A 25,314-nucleotide genomic window follows, 5' to 3' on the forward strand; every position below is an offset into this window, starting at 1 on the left:
GAATGGGATAATTTTAAAAGTTAGAAAAATAAAAAATATACATTTGTCTGAAGTTTTTTATATTGATTATTCATATTGATGATTTTAATTGATAAATTTTTGATAAGTTTATAGCTCACCAAGACTTGATACTATTTTTCTATATTTCTTAAATAAAAATGATAAAAAAAATTTAAATGCTGAAAATGAGATCTGTCATAATGGAAAATCTTCTGGCTATTGTAATTGTTATGGGCATCACACAAAAAAAAAGATTTCTACTTTACAACTAAGGATCTTATAGAAGTGTATCAGGAACTAAGAGATAATTGACTTGACTAATGCCACCCAAATGTTTCAGTCAGAAGAAGCACTAAAACCCAGAGCTTCCGGACCCTGAGACTGACTCTCAGGCCATCATATTGCAGCTGTAACTATATTTCAGAATAAATGTGAAGGCCAGAAGAGAAATCATGGGAGGCATAGTATTTCTAATTCCAATAAATAATAATATTAATTCCAATTAATAACCATTAATGATTACCTATTCCTTACCAGAAATCCAGAAAATTCTATCAACCAGATCAGAGGAGCTATAGTAAGCAGAACACCTCGTTCTCTATCTTTGGACACAACTAACATTCTCACAAGCACACACAGAGCACCAGGTTTATATTTTCAGAAGATGGAATCTTGGCAGAGAAACGTGTCAGCATAAAAACCCAAAAAGGTCTTAAAACAGTCTTTCTGAGCCAAGAAACCTAACTAAGTTTGAACCCAGGTGCAATGACTGAGTACTAAGTTTTTTTATTAAAGATACTGATCCAAAACAAAGACAGGAGTTGGCAAGATGACATGTGTTCTCCTCATAATGTATTTTGGTCTCTTATATGTGCTGATATTTGGTCACCATGTACCATGGCACCCTATCTTTCTGCTTAGCTGGGAAGGGTAAAGCCCCCCACTACTAGCATCCCAGATATTAGTTTATTTGATTAATATTTTAATAGGATAGTCAAAAGTTGGGCAAAGAGACAGATAAACAGCTCCCTTTGCATCTTCTGTCTGTACTGTTTGTGGGGCACTCTGGAAAATTATCTGGAGGAAAGGAACTGACCCCTCTTTCACCATTATCTCTTCTAGATCCCTCCCTTCAAAAGATATCTTATCAGTTATTACTTCAGTACCACTCCCACCAAAATAATGTGTCACTTCAGCAAAAATTGCTACATTTTTTTTATTTGCTGACTAAAGGATTGAATTGAGAAAAAGGCATTAGAGATCACTTATTAAAAACTTGTTATGACACAAATATGAAAAATTAAATCTAAAAAGAAGAAACAATTTATCCAAAGCTTCAGGATTACTGGAATTATTACCTAAAGTTAGAGGTAAAGAATGTGATAGAAACAATACTTGTTTTAGTTAGAAGACAGCCCCTGTCATCATATCAAATAGTGTAAACTTGGCTTAAAGTGTGAATTTTATGATATTCTTAACTTACGATTAGAGATTTGTTATTTAGTACTCCTCTACTGTATGAGGCATGAATGGTCTTGATCAGAGCTGAAAAAAGTAATATAACTCCATTGGGTTTCCAGAAAAGGGGGAGAAGACTTAGGATTCTGAATTCTCTTCATGTTCATGAAAGGTGAAAGAATTTGAAAACTAAAGTAATGGCTGGTAAACCTTTGATGATGTCCTGACTCCTAGGATATACATTAGAAATGTTGGGGAATTTCCCCTTGGTTGACACCTGCAACTGCCTCTTGGTTAAACTGAATTACCAGGATCCTGAAGAGAGGGATCATTCACCCTTCGAATCCTGTATTATAGAACCTCATATATACATGTTTGTTTGTTTGTTTTATTTCAGTTTATATGATTAGGTCTCTTTAATTTTGCTAAATGTATTCATAATGGTACATATATTTGGCTGAATAGGACTAAAACTTTGGATACATGACATAGGGAGCTCCTTTCACATTAAGGAATAACAATTAAAAGTTTTAGCTTGAATTTGAAAAAGTATTAATTCTTCAATAATCTCTCTCTTTCACATTTTACATATAGTATATATTCGCATATATACGTATCTATGTATATGGCAAGGTTAGTAGTTAGAATGTTGGGCTTAACACTAAAAAGGCTTATCTTCCTGAGTTCTAAGACCCTTATTAACTGTTTGACTTTAGGCAAATCTCTTAACCTTGTTTGCCTCAATTGCCACATCTATAAAATGAGGAGAAAACAAAAGCAGTGAACCACTTCACTGTTTTTGCCAAGAAAACCCAAATGGTGTTTCTAGGAATCAGAAATGAGTGAAGAAAGAAATATGTTTATATAAACATACACACACACACATTTTCCCTTATTTTCCACCTTCATTTTTCTAGATGATTAGTTCTATTAGGGAACAAGAGAGATAATCACCTTATATGTGACACAGAAGACTGAAAAATAAAAATCCCATCAGATTGCTGGCTTTAGTTTATAACATCAGACTTGTTATTCTGACAATTCATGAAGGATCTCCTTGTCTGAAGGGATGACAAGTGGGTCTTATAGGTAAGAAGGAACCAAGTAGTCACTAAAAGACAAATGTGGTCACAAAACAATGGAATGAGTCACAGGGACACAGCATTTTCCTTGTCAATTGCCCTTGATAAAAACTAATCAGTCCATTAATAGAGGCATAACAGGAAATTATAGCTTCCTTGCAGTTCAAGGTAGATTGAAATTTCTTTGTCAATTCTTTTCCTACTTGTACTCCCCAAAGATTATAACCTTTGTCATCCCACACAATACCGTGAACAAAGATATTCTGCTCATACATAGCAATAAAAATCAAAGCCTGAAAGGAGTGACTTTTCTAAAAGAAATAGATGATTTCCCACAATGACTTTATGAGGCTGTACCTTTTGCATGGGATCACCACTCTTCCTCAATGTCAGAGATTGTGACATTCATTCTCTGATCTCTTCCCCTTCATCAGACTTTTCATCTAAGCTCAGACGTTTGCTAGAGGGATCCTGTGGGCAAGGTTGGTCTGGATTGGATTCTGTGGCATTGTAAAGATATGAAAGTAACCTAGAAATCATTGGGATACCCTTCTGAAATTACATGGCAGCAAATGTACTTTCCCTTCATTTTTGACTTTTTCACATATTGCCAATTATATTATAATCAGTTTGGGAATCCCAATTAGTGATATACTTCCCATTGAGACTCCATCTTACTCCAAAGTAAGTAGATCAAGAATTGCAGCACATATATTGGGCCTCAATACGTGAATCTCATATCCATGACAAGTAATATATTATTCTGTTCCAGGGTGAAGGGGAAGATGGAATTGTTCATTAAATGAGCTGCTGACAAGAGCAAATTAGTGTTGTCAGAATCAACATCAAAGATAATGGAGAGGCTAAATGCAGACTACAGTGGGACACATGATTAGAGAATGTAATATAGAAAAAGGATGCACAAAGGAGAAAGAGTCAGAGAGGCAAAATACAAGTAATCCATGGTAAATGGTATCTAAAAAAACCTAGTTTACCAGTAGTAACATGGTATCTAATAACCTTAGGTAGAGACTTTCAAGGAGGAGAGAATGACTAACAATGCCAATGGCTGATTGGAGGTCAAAGAATGAGGATTGAGAAAAGGCCACTGTATCTGACAACTAATAGATGAGTAGTATATTTGGAAGGAGAAATTTTGAGGGAAACTTAGAAGGTATATTATAAGGGAATGGGAGAAGAAAATGTAAATGATCCTTCAGTAGATTTTTTTAAAATTAATTTAGCTGCAAAGAAGAAGATGGTTGGTTAGGAAAGAAGGATTAATTAAGGTTGTTTTTTTTTAGGAATAAGATTATATATCTATTTTTGTAGGTAATGGGGAACAAAAGAGGAGACACAAAGATTGAAAATAAATTATAGCATTGGAATAACAAAGGAACGGTCTATTGGGGGAGATAGGATGGAACAGAATCAGGTGAACAGATAGAGGGATTAACTTGGTAAGGAGTAAGACTATTTGATCAAATAGCAGAGAGGAGACAGATACAGAAGGTACTTAAATTATGGGACATGAGGAAGAGAGATCATAAAGTTTATGACAGAAGAGGCATATTTCATAATTTTCTTTGTTGTCCTTGGCATCAATCCATGATAAATAATTTAGAATTATGAGAATATTCTGTAGGTTCCAGACAAAAAGAGAAAAAAATTCAAAATGAGAACTTAAGAAGTTGAAGTAAAAAATAAAGTTCCTACAAACTCTTAATTAAAAAAAAAACTTATCCAAGGAAAAAATGGGGTAGAAATGAAAGAAAACTATAATAGGGTTACAATAATTCACTCAGTTTAATTAGTATCTATCAATTATCAAAGTAAAGAGATAAAGTGATAAAGTGATCTCTAATCTAAGCAGCCTAAAAAATACTGAATCTACAGATACTGGGCTTCCTTGCAATTTTGATTCTTTGGTTTTTTTCTTTCATATTCAAAGGGGACCAAAATGATATCACTGGTGATGTCTTTTGACTCACACATGAATTAGATTGCAGAGAGGCAGAGTTAAACAAGGTTCACAGCCTCTCTCTTCCAGAGACATCAAATTATTGAAGCATGAAAAAAAAAGTTGAGATGACTGGTGATGGCTTTGGATGCAGTGGATGACCTTGATTTCTTTGATACATAATCAAGTTCTTAGTATTCCACAGAGCCAACTTCATGGCCATTTCAACAAAATTTTTTAATTTCCCCTTTGGGTAAGAGAAGTCTTCGTGTACCTCAGATAGACATCTTCCTAAGTCTTCAACAATTTTGAGGTTGTCAGTTAGCCTCAACCTAGTTTAGTCTGCCTGTTGAGATATTTTGCTGGATGCAATCACTGCAAATTTTATAGATTTTTTCAGCTACAAGAAAGAAAAGGGTGGCAGATGGACACACATAAAGAAAAAAAGTTCTTAAAAAAACTCAGGAAGCCCTGAAACCAGAGCTACTAGTCTTCTCTGAAAACCACGTGCCAAGTAGGGAAATATGGAAGCCACAGGCAAATTTTATTAAAACTATATACTTATTAAAATATATGAAGTATAATACAATATTACGAGCAATTTTCCTTCATAAAATACATCAGTAGATTATGAAGTCTGTTTTTCACAAAGTGAATATGAAACAAAGCTGGGAGTATTGGGCAATGCTAGGTTGCTCAATGGATTGAGAGGCTGGTCTATAGAGAGGAGGTCCTAGGTTCAAATTTGATTACAGACAGTTCCTAGCTATGTGACCCTACAATTGGGTAATTGAAATATTACTGCATTGTGTCCTACAAACATGTAAGGTAGAAATTATTTTAATTGGACCCTAATAGAAGGGCTTATTGTGAATTGATTCTTATTTACTCAAAATTCTGTATACATGGATTTTTGATATTTTGATTCTGATTTTGGATTTTTCTTTCTCCCAAAAAGTTTAATTTTCCTTCCATTTTTTATGTTTTGATTTTCTTTTGATAATTGACTCATACGCCCCATAATTTGGATCTCTTCAATTTCCTTTTCCCCTCTAATTGCTATTGCTAGCATTTCTAATACAATATTTAATATTAATGGTGATAATTAGCACCCCTGCTTCACTACTGATCTTACTGGGAATGCATCTAACAGATTCCCATATCAGATGATACTTCCTGATAATTTTAAAGAATTACTCATTGTAATTATGAGAAAATGTCATTTTATTCCTATATCTTCTAGTGTTTTCAATAGGAATGTGTGTTTATGTCTTATGTTTATGACAAAAAAGTCAATGACTTTTTTGCAGCTATTGAGATAATTATGTGATTTCTATTAGTTTGGTTGTTGATATGGTTAATTGTGTGGTTAGTGTAATGGAGAAGGTTTGTAGTTGGTAAAAGAAACAGGATCTAGGAGAGACAGGTGATGTTTAAAATTGGCTCAGAGAGAGGACAGAGGGTTTGAAGAATTTCCCCCTTTAGCCTTCTGTCCTCATTGGCTGCTCTCACAGATTGGGTCTTGTCCCCTTCCACTACTAGGGCCTAAAATGTTTGGTCCTGGGAAGATTTCTCTTCTCCTGAAGCTGTTATACTCACATTTGAAACAAATTTAGGAAAGGATAATCACTTTAATGTAAATTAATTCAATTAGGGTAATTCAAAGGAATGGCTAGCAGGGGAAAGAATGGAAAATGAAAGTGGGGAAAAGGTGGGTTGCTTTCTCTCTAACCCCTTTCCCCTCCCTCCTCAAGTGTGAGGGGAACTCAGGCTTTGGCAGCCTGAGCCCCCTGAGAGAGAGTCAGGTTGACTGACCCTGGGTTTGGCCCCCTGGCCACAGTTCAGACCCAGGGCAACAGGAGCTGATATAAAGTCTGACAGAGACTCAAAATGTCTTTTCTCAGGTTTCTCTTCAGTAGTCTTTCCAATTGGGAAATGTTGGGGGTAAGGATTTCCAGTCATTAGCAGAAAAAAGGTGGGTAACCCTCCGGAGAAAGTCTTAACAAGTCCTTTCTCCTCAGCTTCTCAAAACTGAGAGACCAAATGCTCTTCAGAAGTAACCTTCAGGCTTCACAAGATTCCAATCTCCTGGGGCCTCTCCCCTGATGAGGAGAAAGATTCAGCCTGGCACTCTTCCTTTATGCCAGCCTCTGTCATATTAGTTTTCCTAATATTAAGTCATCCATGCATTTCTGGTACAAATCCTCCCTGGTGATAGGGAATAATCATTGTGAGAACTTGCTATAGACTTTTTACTAGTATTTTATTTAAGATTTTGCATCTATGTTCATTATGGGGATAGTTCTATAGTTTTCTTTTTCTATTTTTGGTCTTCCTGAATAGGGAATGAGGACCATGTTTATATCATAAAAAGAATTTGGAAAGACTTCTTCTTTGCCTATTTTGTCAAATAGTTTGTAGAGTATTGGGACTAATTGATCTTTAAATGTTTGATAGAATTCACATGTGAATCCATCAGGAAATGTTTGATAGAATTCACATGTGAATCCATGTGGCCCTTTTGATTTTTTCTTAGGGAGTTCCTTGAAGTCTTGTTCAATTTCTTTGTCTGAGATGGGATTATTTAACTGTTGTATGTCCACTTCCATTAATCTGGGGAATTTATATTTTTGTAAATATTCATCCATTTCATCTAGGTTGCCATATTTATTTCCTTATAATTGGGCAAAATATTTCTTGAAAATTACCTTAATTTCCTCTTCATTACATGTGATATCACCATTTATATTCATAATACTCTTAATTTGGTTTCCTTCTATTTTTTAATTGGATTAAATAATATCTTATCTATTTAATATTGGATTTCCAAAATACCAGTTCCTAGTCTTATTTATTGCTTCAATAGTTATTTGCTTTTGATTTTATCAATTTCACCTTTGATTTTTAGGCTGTCCAATTTGCTCTTTCTCTGAGGGTTTTTAATTTGTTCTTTTTCTAATTGTTTAAGTTGTAAGCCAAATTCATTGATCTCTTTGCTCTTCATTTTGTTGATATAGGCAATCAGAGATATAAATTTTCCCCTTTGTATTGCTTTTATATTATCCAAAAAAAAATGTGATATGTCATTTCTTCATTGTCATTCTCTTTGATGAAATTAGTAATTGTTTCAAAAATTTGTTCTTTAACCCACCAGTTTTGGAGAATAAGATTATTTAATTTCCAATTAATTTTTACTTTGCCTCTTACTAATTAAATTTTTTTCACATAATGATCTGAAAAAGTTGCATTCATTCTTTCTTCTGTTCTGTATTTTTTAATGTTTTGGGTTTTTTTTTTTTTTTGCCCAACTACATGGTCAGTCTTTGTGAATGTTCCATGTGATACTGTAGCATATTTTTTTTCTATCCACAGGTATGCAAATGATAAGCAAAACATCAAAACTATAAAAAGAGATTTATTATGAGAGGGTCTATCCCACAACAAATCTGGACCCCTGGTCATGACCAGGGGACCCCCAAAACTGGGAGAGACATTCCTTTATATCCCAAAGAATTAGACAACTTTTATACCACTAATAGTCATAGCCCTCAAAAATAGAGACACCCAGAAGCAAATAAGCATTGGTTAAGTCTGGTAGGAATCACTCCTTATTTGTCCATAGGTTAGTTCAACTAGGAAGCACCCCTTATTTAGTGAAAGAAATCTTTTATTCGTGAATTAAAAATCACTTAATGGAAAGGAGGAAAGCAGTGATGCCTGGGCTAATAGAGGGTAGTAATGAGTGTTACCAGGTTCTGAAATAATGGGCAGGCATCCTGATACATAATAGATAATAAGTTATGGTGCCTGATAGAGCAACATTGAAGGGTGGGGCTGGCAGTTTTTCCATAATGCAAAACTTTACTACCTATACCATAATATTCACAAAAGTCTGCTACAATCATGACTTATGCTGACTATATTAGAATTACAAATACAATTATCTCAAGACAACTGATAACATTAAAATTGAATCTTCATTTTATAGGGGTAAGGAGATTTTTCTCCCACACTTCTAAAAAGAAGGTGTATTCCTTTTTATTCCTATTTACTTTTCCCCAGATATCTCTTAACTCAAATCATTATAAATGATTCTAAATCATTTCTTGCTTCTTGCTTCTTTATTTTTTGGTTTGATTTATCAGGATCTGTTAGAAGAAAGTTGAGGTCTCCCACTAGTATAGTTTTACTATCTATTTCCTCCTCAAATCCCAAGAGTTTCTCCTTTAAAATTCTGAATGCTTTACCATTAGGTGTAAACATTTTGAGTAATGATATTTCTTCATGGTCCATACTACCTTTTATCAGAAGGCAATTTCTTACTGATCTCTTTTAATCAAATCTACTTTTACGTTTACTTTGTCAGAGATCATGATTTTAACCCCGAAATTCTTTTTCTCAGTATATTTCAAATAAATTCTGCTTCAACTTCTTACCGTTACACTGTGTGTGTCTACATGACTCATGTGTGTTTCTTATAGAAAACATATGATATTATTTTGGTTTTTAATCCACTCTGCTATCTGCTTCCATTTTGTGGGTGAGTTCATCCCATTCAACATTCAGAGATATGATTACATGTATAGTTCCCACCAATTTTATTTACGTTATTATTCCTACCCTATCTTTCCATATTTTTTCTACAGGAGTGTTTTACTTTTAATCAGTCCCCTTTCTCTCCACCCTTATTTTACTTCCTTCACAACCCATCCCTTCTAATTACCCTTCTATTTCTCTTTAAGATCTATTCATTGATCCCCACCCAAACCTTTCCCTCCCTTTGGTACCCTGCCTCAACCCTCCCCTTCCCTTTCTACTTTCCTGTAAGATAAGATTCTATACCTCAAAAACTCTGGCTGTTCTTCCATCTGAGAACTGATTCCACTGAGAGGAATGTTTACATATTACCTATTAACACTTTCTTCCTCCCCTGCCATGAAAGTATTCCTCCTCCTGCCATGCCCTCCTTTATGTGGAATAATTTAAGCTATTATAATTCTTTCTTAGTGTTTTTCTTGGTGACATCCTTTTTTGTCTTTTTTTGTAAAGGACAGAAGTTAAAGCAGAATGAGCAAAGTGGGTCTCCTTCTAAATACACTGTGAAAGGTAGGAAGAGAAAAGGGATTTCCGTGTTATTTGAGACAAAACCAAACAAGAAAAAGTGCAGGCTGACCAACACCACTTCCCCACCCCACCTACTTCACCTAACACAGAGTCAGGACCCAGGCAACATCCTGAATTCTATAAGGTGGGAAACACTAAAGCAAAAGCACTATAAACCTACACCTAGAGGTGCCAGGTCCTGGTAGTGAGACTTTCAGTTTAATATCACTGTACTGACAGTGATAGTGGCAGCCAAGGAGGCAGCACAAAGGTGATAGCAACAGAAGCAGGAAAGATAGTTTCTGGGCAAAACACTGAAAAGCTTGCTATATCATAAACAACAATAACTAAAAAAAATAACAATACATCACAGACCTACCCCCTGGAAATCCCATGTTTTGGTGTTGGGGGTTCAAGTTCTAGACCACTGGCTTCACTCTGGAATAAAATTAGTGGCAGTAGTGGCAGCTGTAGCAACAGCAGCAGGGTCAAGGAAGATAACCTATGGACAAAATATTGCTAAGGGGAATACGCTAAAAGAAAAATACTGAAGACCTACCCCTTGCAATCCCAGGCACTGGAATGGATGGTCAGAGCTTAATAATACTGGGCTTTGTGAAGATGGAATTTAGCTATTCCCTATTTGTAAAAATGAAGATACTTAGTTTAACAAAATCAGGAATGTCTTGGGAACTTAAAAATTGCTCCACCCTACTTAGACAATACTTTAGGAGAAGATACAGTTGTCATCTACTGATTGAACAATGAAGGTACTCTTACCTTATATTGAACCTTTTAAGCTAAGTCTATTTTTGGATCTTAATACAAAAAGATGTTAAGTAACTATCAAGGTTAAATTAGTCACAAAAAGTTCAGGTAACTAACAAAAGGTGAACTTAACAAAGAAGTGTTCAGTAACTCTAAAGATATAATTTAATCAAAAGAAAATGAGAACTAAAAGTATGGGCAGTCCTGGAGAAATGCCTTTGATGTGATTGGTAGATGTGAAAATTTAGAGCAGGAGACACAAGGGTGAATGATGCATATATTTTGATCACTTCCTCTCTCTGGCACCTTTTGCTGTGGAGAATTGGCTCTTAGCAGCATGCTGGGTCTTTCAACATCTTAGCATGGCTAAAAACTATTGTCTGATACAGTGGTGAGTTTCTGGCTGAGTTTCCCTTCTTTATTGTTCCAACTTTATCCCCTTAGAAGCCTCTATTCTTCTTCAGAGACCTAGAGGTGGGAATTTTAAACTCCCCCTGGCACAGGCCAGGTAGGAGAAATCCTATATCCTCTTCCCTCCTCATTAAATTCCTTCCCTCTATATTAAATTACCATAAATTTCCAGACTGACTTGGGTATTTTATTTGGGATTTTCCCCAGTGACCAAATAAATCTAGATTTTAAGTCACTACCCTAAAAATATCTTGACAGCTTCCTCAGCCCTCTGAAAGAGAAGTTAAGAGAGCCCCAAGATAAAGTCCTGAGAGATAGAAGCTAAGATAAAAATGACAAGCAACATGCTGGAGTCCCCTTCTTGAAGGGGAAAATGAGTAAACAACACCAAAGAAAGCTCTCAATGCTGGAAAATTTCTGTGGATAAAAAAGAACAAAAAACAGAAGCCAAAACACAAGTTGAGAAACAAACAAACACATGCAAAATATATAAAAAAGGGAATCTGATCACAAGCTCTGGAGAAACTCATAAGGAGTTCAAGAAAAAACTAAGACAAATAGAAGGAAAATGAAAAGAAGAGTGGGAAAAATGGAAAAATGTAACAAGAAAATAACAGCGTAAAAGGCAAAATTCATCAAATGTAAAGAAACACTGAAATAAAACGACATAATAAGAACACTAAAAAATAAGAATTGATCTGCTGAATGAACAGGCAAAGAAGTCTAAAGATGAAAAGAGTGCCATAAAAAGCAAAATAGTCCAAATCAAAAAGGAGAATGAAAAAATCATGCATGAAAATTGGTATTTCAAGACTAGAATTGGGGAAGTTGAAGCTAATGGTTTCATGAGACATCAGGAAATGAGAAAACAAAATCAAAAGAATAAAAGAAGACAAAAACATTCAATTTCCCATTGAAAAAACAACTGATGAGGGAAATAGGTGGAAGAGAGAAATTTGAGAATTATTTCACTACTTGAAAACAATGACAAAAAAGGCTATACATCATATTACAAGAAATTATCTAAGAAAATTTCCCTGATACTCATGAACAAAGAAGAAAAACAGATGTTGAAAGAATCCACAGATTCTACATTTAATTCTCAAATGACAACTTCCATGAATCTTATGTCTGAGTTCAAGAGCTTCCAAGCCAAGGAGAAAACACTGCAACTAGACATGAGGTAACAATTCAGATACCACAGAGCCCCAGTCAGGATTACACAAGATATGGTAACTTCCCCACTGAAGGACCTCAAAGCTTAGAATATGATATTCCATGAGGGAAGAGAATTTGGTCTAAACCCATGCATTACCTACTTATCAAAATTGACTATATACTTCCAAGGTTAAGTATGGGCTTTTAATAAAATAAAAGATTCCAAAGCATTCACAGAGAAAAGATCAAAATTAAAGAGAAAAATTGATGCCCAAATATAAAATTCAAGAGAATCATAAAAAAATAAATAAGAAAGAGAAAAAAAAATAAGGGTTTCAATAAGTTGAAGTTGATATTGAGCTAAAAGGAATAATGAACAGGAGGAATTCTATGTGGACTGGAATGACCTCCAAGAATTTAATCAGAGTGAAAGGATCAGAAACAGGAGAATTTTGTATACAAAGACATATATACTTTGGCACAATTGGATATAATACACTTCTCTACTAGCAGCAATGAAATGATCCAGGGCAATTCTGAGGGACTTATGAGTCCCATATGAGTTATGGTTTTAAAAGATTTCTCTGTTATAAAAATGAATACTATTGATATAGGTGTCAAGTAATACATCATGTATAAATCAGTTGAATTGATTGTCAGATGTGGAAGAGGAAGAGGGGAGGAAGAGAAAATAAATCATATAACAATAAAAAAATTTTTTGAGATTTTTTAAAATTGTGACATATTCTGAGGCAGTTGGGTGACCCTGTGGGTAGGGTGCTATGGTTGTTATCAAGAAAATCTCCATTTACATCAGGCCTTAAATACTCACAAATTGTGTGATTATTGAAATATTATAGAAACTATCTCTGTTTCCTCAAATGTACAACAGTTATAAAACCACTTGCACAAATTCTGATATAAAATGAGATGATTAGTAAATAAGTCCCTGAGATATAGCAGGTACTTGGAAAATGTTATTATTCTTATTATTATTACTATTGTTGTTTTTGTCACTATTACTTTAATTAGTTCCTTTACCACTTAAATGATGTTTTCTGAGTTAATCACCACATAAACTGCATATGATAATTCTAATATCTCTGCAAATGTATTAATTGTTTTATCGTTCTTCTCTTATTGCTCTAACTAGCTCTCATAGAGCTCTGGCCTATACTGGACAGAGAAGAAGAGAAGATCCACATTTTAAGTCTGTACTTGCTAATTCAGATGATATAGATTTTATTTATAAGCATATGCTTATTTTGTATTACAAAAATTTCTTCCTATGCTTATTGTTTTCAAAATTCATAAATACTGCATTCAAAGAACTTTTGCTTATATTCATATAGTTGTAGCTTAAATTGTTTCATCATTATTAAATGTTATCAATTATCAATATTAATATTAAAATGTTAATAAATATTCAAAATATGTTCATTGATTTCATAATGTTAAACTGTTCTTCTAACTTCAATTAGTCCTACTTGGCTATGGCAATTGAAGTATATTTGAAAAAAAATTTAATAGTCTATTTACCAAATTTTTGCTAAAAACATTTGTATAGATATTCATAATTGATTTTTGGTTTTGTTTTATAGTTTTCTTTTCCCACCTGATTTGATAGGTGTACAAGATATTCAGACAAGATTGGCACCTCTTCTGGGAAGGACTCTTCAAGTGTTTTTCAGGATGTTCATCCATCCACTTTCAACATCCATCTTTCACCCAACTGTCCCTATGGCAAGCATATCAGCCATACTCTAGTAAAATCATCTCAGCAGATGAACTAAAATCAAGTGATGGTAACCCACAGACCTCAAATCCTTCAGTGAGATTGAAGAATGTCTACCAAAAACATATGCAGGCTTTCCCTTGCAGAATGGGCAGATGGGAATATTGTTTTTCTAAAGTCCATATAAAACCAACTGTGGAAGTGTTATAAGGGAGGGAGATCTTGTGGTATTAAAAGAGACAATTGATCATGATTTTGCATATCCTGATCCCACAAGGTAACTCCCTATGAGTGTATTAGAGGGTTGGTTTGGGTATTATGCTGAAAGAGTTGATAATATCTGCCCAGAAGGTGGAAGGAGGGTGAGATGGATCCCCCCCTTTAGTCCTCTTCAAATATGTATCTCCACTAACCCTGTCTTTACTCGCCTCTTATAACTGGTTTTATAGATGAACCTCTTTTCTTCAGGAAAGAGAGAAATCAGCTCTTTCCCTCTTCCACTATGACTAGGAAGTCAATTTAGGATAAATAACAACTTTATTCTAACAATTGTGGGTAGGAATGAATTAGAAAGATTTCTGAAGGTTAGGGTCTATAGGAAAGAGGGGAAAGGAAATCCGTGTCTGTCTCAAATCTCCCTTTCCCTCCCTCCAATGTTGAGAGACTCAGGCTTCACAGCCTGGTCTCTGAGAGTTCAGGTTTTGTGACCCCTGGTCTCTTGTCACAGCAGAGCCAATGTCCAGACCCAGGGTGTCCCAGGAGCTGTATGAGACCTTCTAACACTGTTTCTTATTCTTCTCAGATTTCTGCCACACCTCTTCGTATATTGGAGGGGTGGATGATGGCTAAATTCAATAAGGGATTTTTTATGGCTCAGGATTCAGTCTCTGATCAGACCATCACCTTTGCTATCTCAAGATGGAGAGAGACCGACTACCTCTCCCTGGAATCTCTCTTCCCTCCAGATTCCAAGCCTTCTCAACCACCCCCCATTGTGAATGGAAAACTTTGCATTCCTTCCAGGCTCTGTCCTTCAAAGTCTCTGGATTATTCTTCTATCACATGAGGAAGAAAGCAAAGATGGATACACTCTCAGCCCTAGGCCTATACAATCAGGTGGGGAGGATAACACTATTATGTGGAAGAGAGACCCTGCAATAAATGTTGTAAAGGTTTCTAGGATTTGACAGACCTTGCCAGAGAGGGCAGTTCTCTCCACTGGCTGAGAGCACGGCTGGCATCACCCTCAACCGAGGCCAAAGAGATAGATCTGACTCCGGGTTAGAATAACAGTTGTTTATTCAGGGAGATGTTAGGGAAGGCTATTAGATAGGAAGGTTGAGGAGAAATCCTTATCTCTAAAGATGGCTACCTTGAAATCCCCTTCTGTTTTCCCTTGTGAAGACTCTTCTTTGCTTAGCCAAGCTAAACCCACTCACTACTGCTCTCTCTAACCGTGGATCCACTTGCCAAGAAGTCTAATCATAACTAAAACCCACTCAGGGGTTAGAGTTTGTTAGAATAGATTTGTAGTGCAAGAAATCCAGAGTTGAAGTGGTCTGGTTCACCTCTGAGAGGAAAACCCCTCAGAGGCTCCCTTAAGCAGTTCAAACTTCTTCCTCCCTTCAGGATAGCTCTTCATATTCAGTAGTAGAGAGGAATCAGGTGGCAACTTCAGTTGATGACAGGAATGGAACCGGGACGGATTGGGAGCATGTTAGAGATGACCAGGAGTTCAGAGCTGAATTCGAGAGTTGGCTTCAGCCCTAAAGCCTCCAACTGACTTCCCCAGCTTGACCCTTGAATGCTCCAGCCCCTTCCTTCCACAATTCTAAACAAGTTTACCCCTGATTGTGTAAGTACATCCAATGCCATTCCCTTTTGCTGCCAACCTGAATTTCTTCTTCTGAATTCCTTATCACAGAAGGGAGTGTAGAAAGCTTAGAACAAAGACACAAAAGACATCCTAGGCCATCCAGTCAATCTTTTGGCCATTTGTCTTGGCCATGGACTATAAGGATTCATAAAGAGCAAGTGGGGCTGAAGATTTTCTATAACTTGACGTCACTTAAATCTAATTCTAACAAGATTAATGCCATCTCTTGATGCTATTGATCTTTATAGAATAAAAAGGACAAAAAATAACCTAGGTTAGATATTAGTTTTCTATGATAATGCCTCAATTTTGTATAGAGGTGATCCTTGATATTTGAAGGCTTTATGAGCAATGTCTGGAAAATACTACCAAGACAATGAGGCTTTCAGTAGAGTCCCATTAATGAATTGCATTTATATGTTTATGACTTAGCCACATTTAGGGATGAGAGGATAATTACTGAAGAACTAACAGGAAATTAATAATTGGGCCAGAGGAACTCTAAAGACCATAACTAAAGCTAGGTATAGGGAGACTTCAAATTATCAATAGAAGAAACAATCACAGCAGTGAAATTCTTGAATAGGATGAAGTGTTGAATAAAACAGGAAGAATAACAAGATCCAGGATTTCCTCAGTATAGGGAAAGTCAAGGTGAGGAATCCTTATCTCGCAATTCAGTTTGAATTTTATCACTTCAATTCTTATAAAATGAAATGTCATAACTTATCCAATGGTTCACAGTGAATATGTGTCAGAGGAAGAAATAGAGCCCAGGCCTTCTATGACTTCAGCGTGACCTCTCTATTAATGATTCAACACTGCCTCTCCTCCATATAAAATTATTAAAATTTTTGAATATGTTTTATTGTACTGACATTTCATGTCTTAAAATGAAAAAAAAAATCACACCAAAGATTTATTTCTGCCTTAGAAAACTAACTTTCCATGTGGAATTACTTTATTAATACAAGCATAACATATTCCATGCATTTAAACTTCTCCCCTATTTAATATTCTCACTCGTCTATACCACAGAGTCTGAATGCACTCTTCTTTTCTCTCTCTGTTTGCTAAAGTTTGCAGCATTTAAGACGTGGATATTCACAGTAGCCAGATTGTGTATATGGTCTTGGACAATGATAGAAACAACGGCCATCCTCTGAGTAACATTGATTAAAATTTCCAGGTTCCAACTTCCCTGTGGAAATAAGAACATGAATGTTTCAAAATATTTATTTACATCCACAGAGAAGTTATACTGTACTCTGAAACAGAACTGAGAGAATTTAGTGATAAGCCTTAGATATTTTAGTTTAATTTTTTTAACTTTTAAGACTTTTTTCAGTTACATGTAGAAAGTTTGACAATTGTTGTCTGACATATTGTCATTCAGATTCTCTCTCTCCCAGACTTCCCACCTCCAAAAGGCAATAAATTGTCTGATGTACATTATGACATTATTGTCCTGCAATACATATTTCTATATTCCTCATTCCATGAAAGAAGACAGGTATCAGACAAATATCTTAAAAAACCTCATGAACAGAATTAAGTGCAAAATGTCATTTAATCTGTAATCAAATACCAACATTTACTTTATTGGCTATATAGATCATTCTGGGTTCCTTGGAGTAATCTTGGAACCATGCTTTCCTGATAATATTTCAGTTCTGTGAAGTTGATCATCATAAAATATTTCTGTTATCATATATAATGTTTTCCTTGTCCCTCTCACTTCATTTTGCATCAGTGCATAAAACTGTTTCCAGCTTTTTTTTTAAACTTATCCTGTTCATCACTTTTGGTAGAGATAGGTACTTTTCCCTGATCTCTGATATATTTACGCTATAGACCCAAGTGCACATACTTCTATGGTCCTTTGAGCTGTGTTTCCATGTTGCTCTCTAGAATGGTTGTATCTGTTCATACTTCCTCCAGTAGTATATCTGTAATACACTTTTTCTACATCTCCTCCAACATTTATTGGTTTCCTTTTTGGTCATGTTAACCATATGTATGAGAGGTGAGATGTGATATCTCAGAGTTGTTTTAATTTGCATTTTTAATCAATACTAATTTGGAGCATTTTTTCCTATACCTTTAATTTTCATTATCTAAGAAGTGCCTATTTGTAACCCTTAACTATATGTCAATTGGAGAATACATTGCATGCTTATGAATTTGGAGTTATTTTTCTATATGTATGAGAGAAGGGAACTTTGTCAGAGACATTTGCTATACTATCCCCACACCCAATTTGTTATTTCCCTTCTAATATTGGTTGCACTATTTTTTCTCTGCTTTTTTTTTATTTCATGTAATCAAAATTACTTAATTTATTTTTGTAATATTCTCCATTTCTTGTTTCGTTATTAAATCTAACCAGCAAACTCTGCTGTGTTAATCTAATTTATTTATGATACCACCTTTATTTTGAGAATTAATACCAGTTTTGACTTTATCTCATTATATTGTCAGAGATGTTTTTCCCTGCCTAATTTCAGCCATATTGTTTTCTAACTTTTCCAGCAGTTTTTGTAAAATGGTGATTTCTTTTCCAAAGAGCTTGGATCTTTGTGTTTATCAAATAATGGGTTACTATGGTCTTTAACTATTGTGGGTTAGTTATCTAAACTACTCTCTCTACTCTGATGATTTGTGTGTCTTTATTTTATATCTTACAAAATTGCTAGTGTTGTTCATTTCTGTTACTTCTTTTGGTTACTGCTCTGCTTTTCTCTATGTAAACCATCTTATCATCAAGAAAGAGTGCTGACTTTGTTTCCTCATTGACTATTCTAATTCCTTCCATGTCATTATCTGCTCTTATTGGTATAGCTGTCATTTCAAGTATAATATTCAATAGTAATCTTGATAATGGACATATTTGCTTCAGCCTCTATTTATTGCTATATTTTCTGATGTTTTCATAAATAATGGGTGTGTTTTGTCTAAGACTTTGTCTGCATGTGCTGAGATAATGATATGGTTTCTATTGGGTTTTTATTGAAAAGGGAAAATCAAATTGGAATAGAGATTGGAGTAGTAGTTGATGTAGCTCAGGTCTTATTAAATCTTTTGTACTTGGTAAACTGCTATAACTGTCTTATAACCTCTAGAATCAAATCCACATTATCCTGCTGGATATTTAAATCAACTAATAACCTGGCTGTATTTCTCCACTCTCATTACATAATTTATCACACTATTCCATCTATAGCTCACTTAAACTTGTTTCTCATAAAATAGGATTCCATTTATCATCTCTGACCCTTTGTAATGACCATCTCTCACTGGACATTTTCCTTACTTTGACCTTTTAAAAGCATGAATTTCCTTCAACAGTGAGGTCATGGACTAATATATGCAACCAATCCTAATCCTTCTATATAGTATGCTATTCTCTAACCTTATTGCCAGTGATTTATTCATATTTCATATATTATTTTATGTATATCTAGGTTCTTGAGATTGTTTAATAATCATGTTTGTAGTCATAATACCTGGTATTAAGGAAGAACCTTCTGATTAATTGATGTGTAAGGTACTGTGCTTAATACTAGGGAACCATGATTGAAAAAGACATATTCTTTGAGGACAATGAAAATATAATCTGACAAGATATGTAGAGAAGTGAGATAAGAGCAAATAAAATTATTTTTCTTCAAAATGACTTTTAGAGTAAGAGACAAACGTCTCATGGGTAAAAAGTATTAGGGAAGAAAAACTTCTTGAAGAAGGTGATATTTTGAGGTAGGCCTTGAAGGATAAGAAGAATAACTTTAGGCAATTAATTTTTAGGTTTAGATGGTAAAGTGATCAAAGATGCATAGATAGCAGAGTATATGAATTGCTCAAACATTTACTTTGTATGTGAAAGAATACAGGAGACAGAAATCTACTAAGTGATAATTTAGGGGGGAAAAACAATTATATTGAGTCAATGGATTCTTAAAGACTCTTAAAGAAGAAATTGAATAGAACCAATATAGGAAAGGCACTAAAATTAAAGAATTAGGAAAGGCCTGTTCAGCTGATCCATGAAGGAAGCCAGAGAAACAAGTGGTAGAGAAGAGGAAGGAAATTATTGCAAACATGTCAAATAACCAATGAAAATGTCTATAGCACCATGAGAAGGAATGTCTTTTTTCTTGGAACAATAAGAAAGAGAGTTTCACTGGATTTAAAAATATGTGTTGGACAAGAGGATATAAGAAAACTGAATTGTGTAATTTCAGGAAAAAAATACAAGAATTAAGAGATTAGGAAAGACTTTTTGATCTGATCCATAAAGGAAGCCACAAGAAACCAGGAGATAAAGGAAAGTAGGGAGTTGCATTTCCTTAAATAATAGGGATTTAGAGCATTTTTGCATGATGATGAGAACTTTAATTACCTTGTTTGAGAACTACATTTTCATATTCTTTTGACCATTTATCAAATGGGGAGTGCCTTGTATCAATTCATTTCTTTATGTATTTGAGAAAGGAGAAATTTATTAGGGGAAGATGTAAAAAAATTTCATACTATTATTATTACTATTATTTTCCATTCTATTTATACTGGTTTAATTTATGACTTCTACCTTCTCCATTTTTACTCCTTTTCTGTCAGCACCACACCTCATCTCATAACCTCTTCTTGTCCTGTTTTCCTATAGGGTAAAATAGCTTTCTATACCAAAATAATAGTGTATATTCTTCCTTTATTAAGAACATTATGATCAGATTAATGAGATTTCCACCTCACTTCCCACATCTTCCCATCTATTTGAAGGCTCTTTCATGACTCTTTTAGCTCAATAATTTACCTCATTCTATTTTTCCCTTCCCCTTTCCTCCCAAGAGATTACTCTTTCCCTTGCTTTAATTTTATTTTGTCTTTCATATCATCACATCAGATTCAACTTACACCTTCACCCTCTGTCTATGTATACTCCTCCTAACAGCCCTAATAATGACAAAATTCTTTGGAGTTACAACAAACATCTCCTGACATATGGTTGTAAATAGTTTAACCTTATCCCCTATCTTTTGATTTCTTTTTCATATTTACCTTTTAATGCTTCTCTTGAGTCTTGTATTTAAGCGTCAAATTTTCCATTCAGATCTGGTCTTTTCATCAGGAATAGTTGATAGGTCCCTATTTCATTGAATATTAATTTTTTCTGAAATATTATGCTCAGTTTTACTTGGTAAGTGATTCTTGTTTGAAACCCTAGCTTGTTTAACTTCTGTAATATATATTACAGGCCCTCAAATCCTTTAATTCTCTATTCTATATCAAATTCTTGTGTTACCCTAATTGTGACTCCATAATATTTCAATTTTTTTTTGCTTCCAAGATTTTCTCCTTGACCTGGGAGTATGAGAATGTGGCTATAACATTACTGGGAGTTATACTTTGTAGATGTCTTTCAGGAGATGATTAGTAAATTCTTTCCATTTCTACCTTGACATCTAATTCTAGAATGTCAGAGCAGTTTTCCTTGATTTCTTGAAAGATGATGTTTATGCTTTTTTCAATAATGGATTTCAGATAGCCCAAAAATTCTTAAATTATTTCTCCTATATTGATTTAACAGGTCAGTTGTTTTGTTCATTAAGATATTTCATATGTTCTTTTTTTGTTTTCATTCTTTTGAATTTTAATGTTTCTTGATGTCTCATGGATTCTTTAGATTCAACTTGTCCAATTCTAATTTTTAAGGTTTGATTTTTATAAGTGAAATTGTGTGCCTCCTTTGTGATTTGGCCAATCCTCCTTAATAAAAATTTCTTTTCTTCAGACAATTTTTGTACCTGTTGTATTTTTTCCAAAGAATTAATTCTGTCTTTCTCAAAGCTTTTACTTCACTACATTTTGTATATCTTTTTTCCCCCCTGTGGAAGATTCAGGTTATCAAGGAGTCATTCTCTTCTTTGGATTTTTGTGCCCTTTTCCCAATTGGCCTATTCTGTGTTTTTAAGCTATTAATTTTTCAATATTTTCTTACGCATCTTTTACCAAGTTGTTGACTCTTTTTTCATGATTTTTCTGTTATCATTCTCTTTTTATTTTCCAATTTTTCTTCTACCTCTCTTATTTGATTTTTAAGATTCTTTTTTAATTCCTCCACTAATTCGTTTGGGGTTTGAAACAAGTTAATAGTTTGCTTGGAGGCTTTGGATGCAGCAAGATTAACTTGTTATCTTCTGAATTTGATCTACACTGTCACCAAAATAACTTTCCATGTTGTTTGTATATTTTCCTACTTTTTTTTCTTTAAGAAATGGTTAAGGTTAGGTTCAGTAACTGTGGTGAAAAGTACTCTATTCCAAGATTCAAGTTCTTTGTGCAGATGCCTTCAGAGCTAGCTGTGGGGACCTATCTGCTTTCAGTTTTTACAAGGTTACATAATGAATGCAGAGATGTGTATAATATTCTCTGGGCCTCTGATATTTTCTACAAATTAGCCCAAACACCATTTTCATCTCTGGAACTATGACCAAGGCACATGGATCCCCTGTGGCTTCAAGTGCTGGTGTATTCTAGTGCTCTGCTAGAATGAAACTTCCTCAGGGATGTGATCTGGTTTTGTGTATGGGTAATGTAAGAAGAATCTTGCAACCAGACCAGCAAAAGAACCCTTGTAATCTTCTTCTCAGAAGTTGTCAGAACCTCATCCTCTGCGGATAAGAGCTCCAGAAGACTTCCCTGCTGTGTCAGTTGTACCCACTATCTGTGAAGGTCATTTGGTAGAAATCAGTGAGGTCCATCCACCTTCTCCACTATCTTCAGGTATTCACTGAAGAAATGTTTCAAAGTTGAATTCAATAGATCTTGGCTACAGATCGCGTAGAGGAGATGATAGTTGATGAATGCTAGAAAGTAACCCATTTGTGATGCTGAGAGGTAGAGATGATGGTAATACTTGGAATAAATAATGGTAATACATGGATACAAAGATAGGAGCCTTAAGAGTAGGAAGAAAATTTAAAAGAGAGAGTTTTTGGAGGGAAATAGTAATACAGTTTGCACACTCAATTCAAGATGTCATTAAAAGGCAGCTATGAAAGAAAAACTAGAGATCATCAGAGAAGTTAAGACACAAAAAGTATATTTGAGAATCATAAACTGCTAGGTGATAACTGCATGGAAGCTGATGCTATCACCAAGGGAAATAGAGATCAGTATCTCCATTAAGAGTAAACTTTTGGGGTCTATTATTCTCCTTTCCTTCTTATTCCAAATGCTTGGCCAGGACAGAATATAAAATACTCAGTCATAGAAAATTGTAATTCAAAAACACTGGAATCCACAGATGTAGAAGAGGGCTAAGATTGTACACAGAGTGGAGATTAGTGTGTCCTTAGGTGGACATAAGTGAACCACAGCACTTACTGGAATCCCAACTGAACCTTTAAAATGCTTGTACATGAATAACAGCTCACAATTCTCTAGTTCTGCCCTAAATACATCATCTACATAACAGCCTTGAGAATTACACTGTGCAGTAACAAATTGGAGTCCAGGGAGTTTCATTAATTTATCTTAGATCACTCCAAGATTTGGTATAAGCTAATTCTTTAGGGAGATATAATGTGGAAAAGTGAGATTCAAGCCCAGATCCTCTTGTTCCAAAGGCAATGGTTTAGCCACTCCATCAGGTGATGCCTCAGTAGATAGAGTTAAATAACACCCTCCCCATATCTCTATATAAATATAACATAATAGGAAGGTACTTCTGAATGTATTCTTTCTAACTTGCATTCATATCTCATGCCTGATACTTTCAGTATGACCTTAGGAGAAGCACATAAACTTTTTGGCCTCAGTTTTTTTTCCCATCTATGAAATGAATGAGTTTTTACTAGAAGATATTTTAGCTTCCTTCCAATTAGGAGCTGATGCTCTCATTCTTTGTGTGATGCATACGATAAAATAGCTGACTTACCATGGTTTTTAAGAATTCTTTTAAATAAGGAGTGACCTCCCATTGGTTCAAAGACTCTTATCCTTCTTGCTTTTCTTCCTTCTGGCTAAAAAAATGCCTCTTTTATACTCCTAAATGAATACTATTCTAATAGGCTCCTAGGACTCAATAAAAGCATATTTTCCCTTGCTGTTCTTTAGGCAGGTCCCAGGAATAAGTTAAATTGTCTATAGTTCCAAACAACGTAGGAGACGGCTGATTGAATTAATTGGAATATATATTGGGAGATATATTGGGATATATATATATCCCAAACCTTTTCATTTCTCATTCTGAATCTTACCTTTGGCAGTATAGGGAAATACCAAAAAAAGCACCATGTACATCAGGTAGAGAGTCCTCATGGTCAGTGACAACCTAGAACCTTAGAATTGAAGAAGACATGAAGGGAGGACAACTATCAGCAGATATGATAAAATACATATAAGATAAGAACAGACTAGGTAATATCCTATTTACCTTGGTTCAGCTAATATCACCTCTTTTTTTAAACCCTTACCTTCCATCTTTTGGAATCAACACTGTATTTTGGTTTCAAGGCAAAAGAGTGGTAAGGGTTATGCAAAGGGGGTCAAGTGACTTGCCCAGGTTCACCCAGCTGGGAAATGTCTGAGGCCAGATTTGAACCTAGGACCTTACATTTCTAGGGCTGGCTCTCAATCCACTGAGCAACACAGCTGCCCCCAAATAATATTACCTCTTAAATGTCTGAAACTGACTAACCTAGGTCTTCCATCACTTCAGTGTGGCCCCTCTATCAACACTGCTTCTCCTCCATACAAAATTGTTAAAATTCTTGAAGATATTTCATCATATAGCTATACCGTATCATCAAGTGATAAAAATTATGCCCAAGATTCATTTTTGCCTTAGAAAACTAAGGTTCCAAATGGATTTTCCTTTATTTAAACAAGCATAACATCTTCCATGTATTTTAACCTCTCCCCTATTTTATACACTCATTCTTCTATACAGACTCTGGATGCACTGTTCTTTCATGCTTATGTTTGCTAACATATGCATCATTGTTTGTTTGGGGTTTTTTAACTCTTTTGACTCTGACAGAAACCAGAAGCTACGTATTGTCTTGGACAATAATAAAAACAGTGGCCACCCCCCAACCAACATTTCAACATATTTTGGATATCCTCCATCTCTGTGGAAAGAAGAACATGAATGTTTCAGAATCTTTGTTTATGGTCACAGAGAAGTTAAGCTATATTCTGAAGCAGAATTGAGAGAATTTAACCCTTTAGATTAGATTCAATAATTTCATTTTTTAACTTTAAAAAATTTTTCAGTTTCATGTAAAAAGTTTTTGACAATTGTTATCTGATATCTTTCTATTCAGATTCTCTCTCTCCCAGAATTCCCTCCTCCAAAAGGCAATAAATTGTTTCATATATGTAATAACTGTGCAGTCATTAGACACATACTTCTATATTCCACATTCTATAAAAGAAAATGTGTATATCATTTACAATAAAAAAAATCCTTGTGAAAATAATTAAATAAAAAATGCCATATTTGATTTGCAGTTAGAGGCCAATATTTCTTTCATTGGTTAAAGATTGCATTCTTTATCAAGAGTCTCTTCGGGTAAAAGTGGTACTGTTCTTTCCTGATAATATTTCAGTAGTTTGAAGTTGATCATCATCATACAATATTTTTGTTATCATAGACAGTGTTCTGCTGATTCTTCTCACTTCCATTTTGCATCAGTACATGAAACTGTTTCCAGCTTTTTCTGAACTTATCCTCTTCATTATTTTTGGTAGAGGTAGG

The 25,314-nt window shown here is 34.7% G+C and overlaps 1 long non-coding RNA gene across 1 annotated transcript in view; it reads right to left on the reverse strand.

The window, feature by feature from the left end:
- Positions 1 to 16,480: 16,480 nt before the first annotated feature.
- LOC130456527 (uncharacterized) overlaps positions 16,481 to 25,314 on the reverse strand; it is a 29,772-nt gene continuing 20,938 nt past the window's right edge. Inside the window, exons 2-3 of the long non-coding RNA XR_008915529.1 lie at positions 23,813 to 23,893; positions 16,481 to 16,752 (exon numbers count right to left, since the gene is read on the reverse strand). This is a non-coding gene — a long non-coding RNA (uncharacterized LOC130456527). The remainder of the gene's footprint in view (positions 16,753 to 23,812; positions 23,894 to 25,314) is intronic.

The sequence above is a fragment of the Monodelphis domestica genome, chromosome 1 (assembly GCF_027887165.1).
Source record: "Monodelphis domestica isolate mMonDom1 chromosome 1, mMonDom1.pri, whole genome shotgun sequence".
In the NCBI taxonomy this organism is placed as follows: domain Eukaryota; kingdom Metazoa; phylum Chordata; class Mammalia; order Didelphimorphia; family Didelphidae; genus Monodelphis; species Monodelphis domestica.